The 13,488-nt window shown below is 42.3% G+C and overlaps 3 long non-coding RNA genes across 4 annotated transcripts in view; 2 read left to right on the top strand and 1 right to left on the bottom strand.

Moving 5' to 3' along the window:
• The window catches only part of LOC122553412 (uncharacterized), a 170,508-nt gene extending 166,699 nt beyond the window's left edge, over nucleotides 1-3,809 (bottom strand). For both annotated transcript variants that reach the window (XR_015757845.1, XR_006312701.2), the window contains exon 1: nucleotides 3,657-3,809. This is a non-coding gene — a long non-coding RNA (uncharacterized LOC122553412). The remainder of the gene's footprint in view (nucleotides 1-3,656) is intronic.
• The window catches only part of LOC122553413 (uncharacterized), a 92,538-nt gene that overhangs the window by 22,207 nt on the left and 56,843 nt on the right, over nucleotides 1-13,488 (top strand). The gene's annotated exons all lie outside the window — the stretch shown is intronic.
• Nucleotides 167-13,488, top strand: part of LOC148149367 (uncharacterized) — a 46,425-nt gene continuing 33,103 nt past the window's right edge. Inside the window, exon 1 of the long non-coding RNA XR_015757846.1 lies at nucleotides 167-218. This is a non-coding gene — a long non-coding RNA (uncharacterized LOC148149367). The remainder of the gene's footprint in view (nucleotides 219-13,488) is intronic.

Genomic DNA, 13,488 nt, shown 5'->3' with positions numbered 1-13,488 from the left:
TGGAGGGTACAGGGGAGTGTGAAACCAGTGGGGAGGAGAGTGCAGCAGAGACAGATACGTTGGTAGCTCCCAGCAATGCATGTGTAGCTGGCCAGTGGAAAGGAGATCTTGTTTCACGAAGCTGCAAAAGGCAGCAGTGACCTGTTGGGTGAGTCTACGCCTCCTACAGAGCTCAGCGATGGCAGGAGCTGATTCTGGACCTCTGGACCATGTATCAGGTGGGGGTCCCACTTCCTTCTGACCTCTGGAGACTATTCACCACCGGAAATATATATATGTACTGATCGTTTTCCCTCCCGCCTGTTCTTTCATACTTCTCAGTCCCCTTTATTTATACAACAGCATAGTACATATTGATAAAAGAAGAGGTAAAATAAATATCATTTTATTGGTTTATATATAAAAATGAGTTACAAACACTTGCGATGGCGAATCGTCCTCAGCGGCCAATGGGCGGTGGCTAAGCGTCATAGGCGGTGAAAGGGCAGTGGCTAATCGGCAGCAGCGAATGGTCCCATCCCGGTTGTCCTTCCCATTAGAGATCCAAAGCAGAGCTGTGTAAAACTCCTTGTGTGTCCCAGTGAGGGCTGATAGCAGGGACAATCAAATCAAGGCGAATGAAGTCTAATGCAGGAGACCTGACTTCTCACATGTTGAAAATCACCTGAAAATCATCAGTCAATGGGGTGGCACAGTGGCTCATTGGTTAGCATAGCTGCCTCACAGTGCCAGGGACCTGGGTTAGATTCCAGCCTTGGGTGACTGTCTGTGTGGAATTTGTACATTCTCCTTGTGTCTAGTGCTCCAGTTTCCTCCCACAGTCCAAATGATGTCCAGGCCAGCTATGATAAATACAGGGTTACGGGGATAATTGAGTCTGGGTGGGATGCTCTTCAGAGTGTTGGTGCAGACTTGATGGGCCGAACGGTGTCTTTCCACACTGCCGGGATTCAAAAGACCACACTCATGTTGTGATCTGCAGCATCTCTTGCAATCAGGTGTGCAGCTATTGTCACACCAATCTTCCCAGCCCGTCAGAGCACTCACCTTATTGACCCTGGTGAGCTCCACACAGCTGGAGAAACCCTTGGTCTTGTTGCTGAAGCCTGACTGACTACTGGGTTAAATCCTGAGTTAGTTGCCATTTTGAATATAGAAATTGCACGACAGGGAAATGCCTGTCCCCTATTAATCTACAAACATCACCACTCCCCCCACCCCACCTCGGTTTAAATAACAGAAGTAGGAGGAATCATTTTGGAGTTGCAATGTAAAACGATTTTCCAGTTTTATGAAAACCCTCGCCAACCTGACTTGGTTGTGAAACTGCCTCACCACGGCAGTTCAAAATTCTGTCCAATATTTTCAGCAGAAGGTCCTAATGCTGCCTGAGCTGCTGTGCCTTCTCCAGCGCCACACTTGATCAACTCCAATGTTTTCAGATCCATCTTTGTGTCTTTTTTTAAACTCCTTTGCTTTTGCGATTTAAATCTCTCCTGTTTTCAGTCATGCCTCGATTTCTCCCTGCATCTTCTGCTACCTCTCCTGGCATTCTGCCTCTACTGTCCCGTAAAAGGACCTGCTGATGCTCTCACTTGCCCCAGAGGTCATCCACCTTCAACATGAACCCTGTTCCTTGGTTCCCAGATGCTGCCTGACCTCCTGAGTATTTCCAGCGTCTTCTGTTCTACCTCCTGAATCACTGATCCTCACGTGAGTACGATTGAATTAATGGGAGTTGCAAAACCCTGGCTGAAGATTAAACGGCGTTAAGTTGAAAAGAAAAGCAACCACAGAAAAAAAGGCAGAGAAAGAAAAGAGTGAGTCGTTCTTTGTGACAAAAATTTTCAAAGGTGCTCTGCCAGTGACACTGCTGGAGTACACTACAAGTAAAAAGCAGCACAAGCAAACAATGGTTGCATTTAAAATCAGCATCCAGAAGATTTTGAACCAACTGCACATAGCTATCTCAGAAACAAGAGAGAAAGGATTGTATTTACTTAAACTGCTAAGCAGAACTCCTGTAGTTACGGCTGTCGAGCTGTATGCAATGGTTATTTATAGTCTAAACTATTTATTGGTATTCATATGCTGCCTTCCACCAGGACAGTCATTTTCCTTTTGTAGTTCAGCATTCACTAAAACAAAATTCAAAAATCTATGGATGCTGGAAATATCAAATAAAAAAAAAAGATACAGCAGCACTTGACACATTAGCCAGTGTCTGTGATAGAGCAACAGCGTTAATGCTTTCGCTTCTGGCCTTTCATCAGCAGTTGGAGATGTTTTAACTGTTTTGAGCAAGTGTAAAGACTGGGAAAGAGGGACTGAGGAGAGGGGATGCATAAATGAGCAAAAGGGAAGTTTTGTGATGGGTGTACAGCAATTGTGTTTGAACGATGACAGGTTGGTGGTAAAATTCAGGTATGTGTGGGTAGAAATAGGACAAATAAAGAAATAAATGATGGATAAAGATAGCAAAAAAAGAATTTGTACATGGCCACCTTTAATGGGGTGTTGGCAAGTCTGGCAAGACCAATATTTGTCTTCCATCCTTTTTTGTCCCTATGGTCTGAAAGAAATGGAAGCAATGATCATCTCCTGAAGTTCATAAGTTCATAAGATATAGGAGCAGAATTAGGCCATTTGGCCCATTGAGTCTACTTTGCCATTCGGTCATAGCTGATATGCTCATCACCTCCATTTTCCTGGCTTCTGTCCATATCCCTTCAGCGCTTTACCAATTAAAAATCTGTCTAACGCCTTCTTAACTTTACTCACTGTCCCCGAATCCACTGCATTTTGTGGTAGCGAATTCCACAGATTCACAACTCTTTGGGAGAAATTTTGGAATCTTCCAGCCGTTATACTAAGTTATTGAATGTTGAGCTTTGAAGGCTGCAAAGTGGCTAATAAAATAATGAGGTTACGTTTCAGGAGTCTCACATTAAGCATTTTTGGAAGAGCCAAAACATCTGAGGTGGAGAGGCCCAAGATGGAGTGGCACAGACAGATAAAAACAGCAAGCTAACAGAGACCATGCTTCAGATGAAAGCACGTTCAGCAAAGTAATGGTCCAATCTGCATTTGTTCTTGAAATATTAGCAGTGAGAAACAGTAACTGAAATAAAACTAAAGGAGATGTGCAAATTGTTGTGTTACTCACAAGGTGAGACTGAGGGCATGAAAGGTGATTTGAAAGGAGATGAAAGGATTCACTTTGTCCTCGCCTTCCACCTATTAGCCACCACCATTTAATTGATCAATCTCCACCACTTCCACCACTTTCAGCACAATGCTGCCACCAAATATATCTTTCCTCCCAGAATTCCAAAGGGACTCTTCTCTTGTGGCATATTGATTCATTATTCCTGTCTCCCGAACACCACTTACCTTTCATGCAATGCTTTTCAGAGACATTGCAGGAGATCCAAACCCTGCCTTCTTACCTTCGACCTTATAATCATCTAGGGCTCCAAATACTGTTTTCCAGAGTTAACAACCTCATTCACCTGAATAGAAAACACAAAATGTTTCCCTCTCCACAGATGCTGTGTGACCTGCAAAATATTTCCATTACTTCTAGTTTATACTTCTTGTATTGTAGACTTAAGTGCTGACAAAAGAGGGCACTAGTTTTACACAGTGGCACTTACCGGACAAACCTTAGAGTTGAGAATCCCACATTTCATTCAGTAGAATTGTATGTCACCGCTTCTTAAAAAGGTAATACCAAACTTTAAGCAGACTGATTTTTTGCACTAAGCATTGCACTTGTCAAGTGTGAAGCCTGTTTAATTAAATATGCATCTTACAATCAAAATCTTCTCTGTTCATTTCTGTGGACACCTGTTCTGTTAAGTATGTAATAATAAGGGTGGTTTTCAGTTAAGTATGCAGTTTTGCATACTGTACCAATCCCCCATTTCTACATTTGCAAGTGTGAATCTGTTAAACTGAGCTGATTATGAGAACAATAATCCTGCCCTTTTCTGGTACCAGTAAGAAAGCATACAGCACTTTAACCATTTCCTTCCCTGTCTGACCCAAATTCTGCACATGTCCTCTTCCCGTGCAGCACTTGCGAAGTCAGTCTTTACCATGAATTCAGTAAGACCCTGCAGAACTTGTAAGCGTACAACTGATTGAAGATGTGGACCAACCCTAAATCGTCAAGGAATTGAGAATTGACAGAGCACCACTCTTTTATCAATTAAAGTGATTTGGTGACTGAAAATGCTGACAATATGAATTCAATCAAGAAAAATGATAGGGATTAGCTGCACATCCATGATTATCCCATGATGTATTTTTAAAGTTCAATCACTGATTATTTAGGGAATCACTGCAGCCATTTTGTATCTAGCAAGGGCTTACAAGCATCAAATCGTTAAATGAGCAGATAAATACTATGTAGGATATCAGGGTATCTTTCCCCTGTTCTTGCTCAAAGACACATAGAATTACTTGCAGCACAGATGGAGGTTATTCAGTTCATAAACTCTATGACAGCTCACCATGGAGCAAATTTTTTTTTTGAAGGTCCATCCAATTTTCTTTTGAAATCTTTGCTCCTACCACTTTTGTGACCAGCAAGTTCCAGACACTACTCACAGTGTGAAAAAAATACTCCCACACTGCGTTCCTGCTGCATCTTTCACCCAAAGCCTTACATCATGGGTCTCTTAGTCCTTTTTCCATCAGCTAATGGGAACAGATATTTCTTTGTATACTTTATCCAAACTTGTCATAATCTTGTGCACATCTGGTCAGTCTCACTGCTTCGGCCTCAACAGAGAGTCCCAGTTTCTGCAGCCTAACCTTGTAACCTTGTAAGCTCTCCAAATCTGGAATCATTCTGATGATTGTGCCAGAACCTTTTGCACCAATTGTTTTAATGCTTCATTTGAAACACAAGAACTCCATAGTGTAGAACCTACAGTTTATTGCACACTGAAGTGTCAGTCTGCACTATATGTTCTAATCCTGCAACAGTGTTTGAACTCATTGTCATTGTATCTCTTATATCTTCAGTGGAACATTTAATGTTAGGAAGTTGCAAACTGCTTTCAAAACCTGAAATGTTTTAATGACTAGACTGATTCCGACATGGTGCCCAATCTGCAGATTTCAGGCTGAACTCCAACATTTAAAAACATTGTGTATCGGGTGCTGGCAGGTGGGACTAGATTGGGTTGGGATATCTGGTCGGCATGGACGGGTTGGACCGAAGGGTCTGTTTCCGTGCTGTACATCTCTATGACTTTATGGTTCTATTCAAATCCCATTGAAATGATCTCCTTGAGGAGGCGAGACAGGGAAGATTTTCCCAGATTATTGTTCCCAAATTCTCCTGCTTCTGAATTTTTTTTTGTTTCAAACGATCGCTTTATTTTTTGGGTGTGGTGAAAGTGTATATTGCAATAGACAAGATAACAAAATTGTATGTGATAGTCTGGATGGATCAATGGGTGTTTACTGGCCCTCATGGTATGTCCCCATGCTTTGTGAGCCAAAATACAATCAGAAAATATTATCTTGTCAATGGCAAACCTGTGTCAGCTTCACATTAGGAGATTGGGAACCCGTATTCTTGCACTAGATTTTTGTCTTATTATCTTTTTGAAAAAATCTTGTTTCTTTGCCACTAACCACCTGAAATAACTGCACAGAGGCTGGTATCCCGTCACCAAGTCACCTTTTATTTACATGTGCACAGTCAGTCCCTGAAGTGCGTTTACATATGTCAGCCAGGGCTCCATGTTTGGCCCAGGTTAACAGCCCCAGTCAAGCATCTCCTTGTCAATAAGATCCACTTGGTTCCAATCATTATACCACCCTTTGCATCCAGTCAGCTCTGCATTTCTGAATGTCTGCAATAGCAACAGTGGACAGCAACATTTAGAGAAAGCTCAGCTTGAACGAGGATCATTTAAGTTAAAGGGATCTGCCTGACTGATGTCTCACTCGCCCATCTGAATCTATGTTCTCTTCACCTCAATAGTATCGCTTCTCTAATTCCCTCACCAATGTTACTTTCACTCTGAAACACATTGCATTAAATTTTTCATCACTGTTGGATGAGCTTCACTTTTTATTGGAATAATGAAGAAATATAGTGATTGAGATACCTTCTTGCATTTCAGCAATTGTCATGTGATCACTTATGTAAACTCAAGTAAGCAGATTAAATGTTAGTCCGGAAAAACTCACCCCATAGGAAGATATCTTCACCAGAGAAGCACACTTCATGATTTAAGTGTCTGCAATGATTATACTTGCATATTTGCAGTATGTATTGACCCTACAACCTGTTAATTCAGAATGCCAGTGTCTAAGCCAGACTAACATATGAACAAAACCCTTTCCTGTTGAAGGGCTTTTGCCCGAAAAGTCAATTTTTCTTTTTCCTGGGCTGCTGCCTGACCTGCTGTGCTTTTCCAGCACCACTCAAATATTGACTATGAATGAAGTCAGTTGTATTCAGATACCAGATCGTAAACACATTGCTACTTGAAGTTTATTTTTCAATAATGATGCTTTTAATAGATAGCTTGATCACTGTTTTTAAATTCGTTCATAGAATGTGGGCGTCGCTGGCAATATTACCCATCCCTCATTGCCCTTGAGAAAGTGGTGGTGAGTGCAGTCAGAGTTATGCAAATCATTTGCACCTTTGAGCATGAATGCTTTACATTCATATTTAAATCTGTGATGGTAAGAATTGTCAGTGTGCCTTGAAATGAAACAATTCCACAATTCTTTGGATTGTTACTTCCAAAACAGAGGTCTGAAGTTGGTCAAACTGCAACTCACTGCCTGTCTGATTGCACAAAGTTCTGATAACACAGTTTCTGTTAGCATTCACTATCTTGGATGTTGATGTTTGAGAATCACAGGTCCAGCAATTGAATAAAGGTCAGTTCTAGCTCCCTCATGGATGGACAAATTCAAAATCCATTTGCAACTGAGTTCAGAGCAAATACTTCTAGTGAATTGAAATTGCATATCAATAGTTATCTTAAATTTAACAATTTAATGAAGTCTTGTCTCCTAAATGTTTGTACTTGGCCCATGGTGAGTGATTAGTAGTCAAACATTTTGGGCACAACCTGTACCAAGAGTTTAATTTTAACCCATTGAATATGATTTTATACTTTGTATTTTAGTGTTTCAGAAGTTGCTTTTGAAGAATAAGTTCATCCCTTTTTAATTGCTAAGTATACTGATGCAACTCGAATCTGGCCAGGCCTGCTTCCTCAAAATGTTAAAAATTACACAACACCAGGTTATAGTTGAACAGGTTTAAGTGGAAGCACTCGCTTTCGGATGAAGGAGCAGCGCTCCGAAAGCTCGTGCTTTCCAATTAACCCTATTGGACTATAACCTGGTGTTGTGTGATTTTAAATTTGTACACCCCAGTTCAACACCAGTATCTCCAAATCAGTCCTCTAATGTTGTACTTTCACCTGCTATTTCTCTGATCTGTTGTGAAGCGGACAGCTATGAGGCAGAAGGGACAGTTTCACATAGCTGCTATCTGTGCAAACATGTTCAAACCAGCAGCTCCGATCAATGCTTCAAATTGATTTGAAGCCCTTTTTAAGTAGGCTGCGCATGAAGGAATAGCAAGGTCCGTGACTTTTGTGCCGATTAAGAGGTATCGGTTTCTTTAAAAAGTAACCATAGTTCTGGTAGACATTCTCGTTTCAATGAGCCCGACAGTGTTCAGAGGCCAAGGTGGGGACGGGGACAGTGACAGATCGTGCAGAGAGTCTGTTGTTTTTGAAACCTTACCGTGGGATGGGAGGGAAGTGGGGCCAGTAGAACTGTCACAGACTGCAAATGAGAGGCCTGGCAAAGGGCCAGCTGCTGATCTTGTTTTTTAGTTGAAAGTTGCAGGTAAGATTTTGAAAGAAGAATCCTCTTTGCTTGTACACGTTGATTGAGAGATGTCTGCATCAGCAATTTTTAATGTCACAAGGAGTCGAACAGGATTCCTCCATCAGGGACATTCTTGTATATAGATGGGCAATAAATGCTGGTCTTAATGCCAGAGACACCCACATCTGAAGAATGAATTTTAAAAAAAAGCAGCTACAGAAAGGTTAACTGCTGAAAACTCAGTTTTGAAACCGTGAGTGGGGTGCCATGCCTGTTGTATGGGGAGTTTTTGGAGCAGAATTTAGTTCCTGTAAATGCAGACTCTGATAAGCCTCCTCATACACCCCCATGTTGGTGATCAGGAGTACATTTGTGTGTCTTACCTGCTATACACTGAGGTTAAACAACGTGTGCCTTTCCTGTCAATGTCAAAATTCGCACACCACCAGGTCATAGTCCAATCGGTCTATTTGAAAACACTAACTTTTGGAGCGTTGCTCCTTCACCTAGAGTTTTCAAATAAACCTGTTGGACTATACCCTGGTGTTGTGAGATTTTTGACCTTGTCGAACCCAGTCCAACACATAGAACATAGAACATAGAAGAATACAGCGCAGTACAGGCCCTTTGGCCCTCGATGTTGCGCCGATCCAAGCCCACCTAACCTACACTAGCCCACTATCCTCCATATGCCTATCCAATGCCCGCTTAAATGCCCATAATGAAGGAGAGTCCACCACTGCTACTGGCAGGGCATTCCATGAACTCACGACTCGCTGAGTAAAGAATCTACCCCTAACATCTGTCCTATACCTACCCCCCCCTTAATTTAAAGCTATGCCCCCTTGTAATAGCTGACTCCATACGTGGAAAAAGATTCTCACTGTCGACCCCATCTAAACCCCTAATCATCTTGTACACCTCTATCAAGTCACCCCTAAACCTTCTTTTCTCCAATGAAAACAGCCCCAAGTGCCTCAGCCTTTCCTCATACGATCTTCCTACCATACCAGGCAACATCCTGGTAAACCTCCTCTGCACCTGTTCCAGTGCCTCCACATCCTTCCTATAGTATGGGGACCAAAACTGCACACAATACTCCAGATGCGGCTGCACCAGAGTCTTATACAACTGCAACATTACCTCAGTACTCCGGAACTCAATTCCTCTACCAATAAAAGCCAGTACGCCATATGCCTTCTTCACCGCACTATTTACCTGGGTGGCAACTTTCAAAGATTTGTGTACATGGACACCAAGATCTTTCTGCTCATCCACACTACCAAGTATCCGACCGTTAGCCCAGTACCCCATCTTTTTATTACTCTTACCAAAATGAATCACCTCACACTTAGCTACATTGAACTCCATTTGCCACCTTTCTGCCCAGTTCTGCAGCTTATCAATATCCCGCTGTAACCTGCCACATCCTTCCTCACTGTCTACCACTCCTCCGACTTTCGTATCATCCGCAAACTTCCTCACCCAACCTTCTAACCCCTCCTCCAGGTCATTTATAAAAATGACAAACAGCAATGGTCCCAAAACAGATCCTTGCGGAACACCGTTAGTGACAGCACTCCAAGATGAACCTTTGCCATCAACTACTACCCTCTGTCTTCTTCCAGCCAGCCAACTCCTAATCCAAACCTCCAACTCACCCTCAATGCCATACCTCCGTATTTTTTGCATTAGTCTACCATGGGGAACCTTATCAAACGCCTTACTAAAATCCATATACACCACATCTACTGCTTTCCCCTCGTCCACCTCCTTAGTCACCTTCTCAAAGAATTCAATAAGGTTTGTGAGGCACGACCTGCCCTTCACAAAACCATGCTGACTATCCTTGATCACATTATTCCTATCCAGATGTTCATAAATCCTATCCCTTACAATTCTCTCTAAGATTTTGCCCACAACAGAAGTGAGACTCACCGGCCTATAGTTACTAGGCTTATCCCTACTCCCCTTCTTAAACAAGGGAACCACATTTGCTAGCCTCCAATCTTCTGGCACTACTCCTGTAGACAACGAGGACATAAAAATCAAGGCCAATGGCTCTGCAATCTCCTCCCTTGCTTCCCAGAGAATCCTAGGATAAATGCCATCAGGCCCAGGGGACTTATCTATTTTCACCCTTTCCAGGATTTCCAACACCTCTTCTCTACATACCTCAAAGCCATCCATTCTACTTAATTGTGACTCGGTACTCACATCGACAACAATGTCCTGTTCCTGAGTGAATACTGACGAAAAGTATTCATTCAGTGTCTCCCCAATCTCTTCAGCCTCCACACGCAACTTCCCACTACTATCCTTGACTGGACCTATTCCTACCCTAGTCATTCTTTTATTCCTGACATACCTATAGAAAGCCTTAGGGTTTTCCCTAATCCTACCAACTAAGGACCTTTCATGTCCCCTCCTTGCTGCTCTTAGCTCTCTCTTCAGGTCCTTCATGGCTACCTTATAACTCTCAATCACCCCAATTGAACCTTCACGCCTCATCTTTACATAGGCCGCCCTCTTCCATTTAACAAGGGATTCCAATTCCTTATTAAACCACGGCTCCCTCACACGACCCTTTCCTCCCTGCCTGACGGGTACATACTTATCAAGGACACTCAATAGTTGCTCCTTGAACAAGCTCCACATATCAATTACACCCTTGCCTTGAAGCTTACTCCAGGCCACACATCCTAACTCATGCCTCACTGCATCATAATTTCCCTGCCCCCAGCTATAACTCTTGCCCTGTAGTGCACTCTTATCCCTCTCCATCACTAGAGTAAAAGTCACTGAATTGTGGTCACTGTCCCCAAAGTGCTCACCTACCTCTAATTCTAACACCTAGCCTGGTTCATTACCCAGAACCAAATCCAGTATGGCCTCACCTCTTGTTGGCCTATCTACATATTGTGTCAGGAAACCCTCCTGCACACATTAGACAAACACTGACCCATCTAACGAACTTGAGCTATAGCTTTCCCAATCAATATCAGGAAAGTTAAAGTCCCCCATAACAACCACCCTATTACTTTCAGTCTTCTCTTGAATCATCCTCGCAATCCTTTCTTCTACGTTTCTAGGACTATTAGGGGGCCTGTAAAAAACTCCTAACAGGGTGACCTCACCTTTCCTATTCCTAACCTCAGCCCAAACTACCTCTGATGGCGAGTCTTCATCCATCGTCCTTTCCACAGCTGTAATACTATCTTTGACAAGCAATGCCACACCTCCCCCTCTTTTGCCCCCACCTCTGACCCTACTAAAACATTTAAACCCTGGAACTTGCAACAGCCAATCCTGTCCCTGTTCTACCCATGTCTCCGTAATAGCCACAACATCGAAGTCCCAGGTACCAACCCACGCTGCAAGTTCACCTACCTTATTTCGTATACTTCTTGCATTGAAGTATACACACTTCAAGCCACTTTCCTGTTTACAGGCACCCTCCTTTGAAAATGATGCCATGTTCCTAACCTCCCTACACTCCAGGTCCTGCACCCTAAAGCTACAGTCTGGGTTCCCATGCCCCTGCACCTCTACATCGTGGATTCCTGAAGAAGGGCTTATGTCGATTCTCCTGCTCCTTGGATGCTGCCTGACCTGCTGCACTTTTCCAGCAACACATTTTTCACCTCTACAAAATGGTTTTCTGTCAATGTTTGAACACCAGGGAAAAGGTGGCATTGTGATAAGTCCCCTTAATTTACATTGTTACATCATTCCAAGTCATATCAGCCACACCACTCCTTTAAATCACACACATTGAAGGATGAACTTCTTTAATTCTCAAAACATACACTCCTTAACCAGGACACATCAGCAGTCATACAATTTAAGCCATGCTGCTAATTCATCGAAACTTAGCCTGTCAAGTTTCATAAAAGCAAATTATTGTGGATGCTGGAAAATCTCAGCAGGTCTGGCAGCATTTGTAAGTAGAGAAAAGAGCTGACGTTTCGAGTCTAACTGACCCTTTGTCAAAGCTCAGCTTCATCACTTTTACACAAAGGATAGTTTGTGCTTGGAGGTGGTAGAAGCAAACACTATACCAACATTTCAGAGGCATTTAGACAAGACACATCAACAGGCAGGGAATTGAGGGATACAGACCATGTGCAGGCAGATGGGATTGGTTTAGAATGGTATCATGGTCAGAGCAGACATGATGGGCTGAACGACCTATTTCTGTGCTGTACTGTTCTATGTTCTACGTACAGAATGTGTGAAAACTCCATGAATAACTGAAGCAAAAATCGTATAGCTATCAAAGCCTGAGAGAATGCCTCAGTGAATGGTAAGAGTGTAGCTCCATACATTTTGGGCTTTAACAGGACAGCATGCAAGTAAGTCTCCTGATGTTGTTACATTGACCATAGTTCTGGTTTCAGAAGGCAGCAAGGTAGTTGGAGAAACCCTGATTCACTGACTTAAGTGCTGTCCTGATATCTCCCACCAAGAAGACTAATGGAATTTTTGACAGAGTGCCCAGCAGCAAAGAAATGACTGTGAAGGGTATAACTGAAGCTGATACCACTCAGTGCATACCAGACACAACTGTATTTACACTCTCCATTGTTCATGGCTGTCTTGTCAGTATGATCAATGTCAGTGATCTCACAATAGTGTTCGTTGTCCCTCGGTCAGTTGATGCATCTTTGTGAATGAACTTGGATTTAGGCAGCCTGCTTCTTAGTAATTGACATTGAGTTACCATATTTCTTGTGTCCTAGATAACATAAAATAAAGTACCCACATTGGAAATCCTGCCATCTAAATTCTTGAGAGATAATTACCAAAAATAACCTTGTCATAATATTGTTGTTTATCTAAATGTATCACAAGTAATGTGCATGGATTTCATTTAATTGAAGATCTCTCATGGGTTTATTTACAGCTATATTAATGCATACAGTACAGAGCAATCTCTAGATGCAGTCTGCATCTCAAGTGCTACAATTCAAAAGAATCTGTGATATATGGTCAATGTAACAACATCAGGGGACTTACTTACGTGTTGTCCTGTTAAAGACACATCTGGATGAGTACTTCAAGTGCTGGAGCATAGGAGGCTGTGGAACAAGTGCAGGTAAATGGGATTACTGTCTTTTGATGTTTGTTGGTCTGCATAGATATGGTGGATCAAGGGGCCTGTTTGTATGCCGTATGACTCTGTGATAATGATATCACTTCAAATTTACGAAAGATATTTCCCAAAGATATTTCTCACGTGCTACAAATCTAAGCACATAAACATTTGATAACTGCAAAGTTAGTTACGCAGGGGTAGTGATTATAAAATTGACAACTGCAGAATTCTTAAGATATATATATTGTTTTGATAGCTTAAGAGTTTTTCTAGATCCTGTTAAGATATAGCTTCCTGGAAGTATGGATTTTGGCTTTGTTTGTTCTTGATTTGCAGATGTATCACCAGTGTGTTGATTGTTGTCATTAGTGTGCCAATATGTATCCTGTTGATATTGTTACCTATCAACGGTCATCTTCTGGGTGTATTCTTTCATTTACACTTCCTTAGCTGGCTGCATTGCTCTGTTAAGTGCCATGACTCATAAAACATGCTGGCATAGAGGA

The sequence above is a fragment of the Chiloscyllium plagiosum genome, unplaced genomic scaffold, assembly GCF_037043375.1.
Source record: "Chiloscyllium plagiosum isolate Xiang-an unplaced genomic scaffold, Cpla_swu_hap1 HiC_scaffold_8, whole genome shotgun sequence".
Classification (NCBI taxonomy): Eukaryota; Metazoa; Chordata; class Chondrichthyes; order Orectolobiformes; family Hemiscylliidae; genus Chiloscyllium; species Chiloscyllium plagiosum.
The sequence above is the reverse complement of the archived record's forward strand: the minus strand, read 5'-3'. Positions and strand labels throughout refer to the sequence as shown.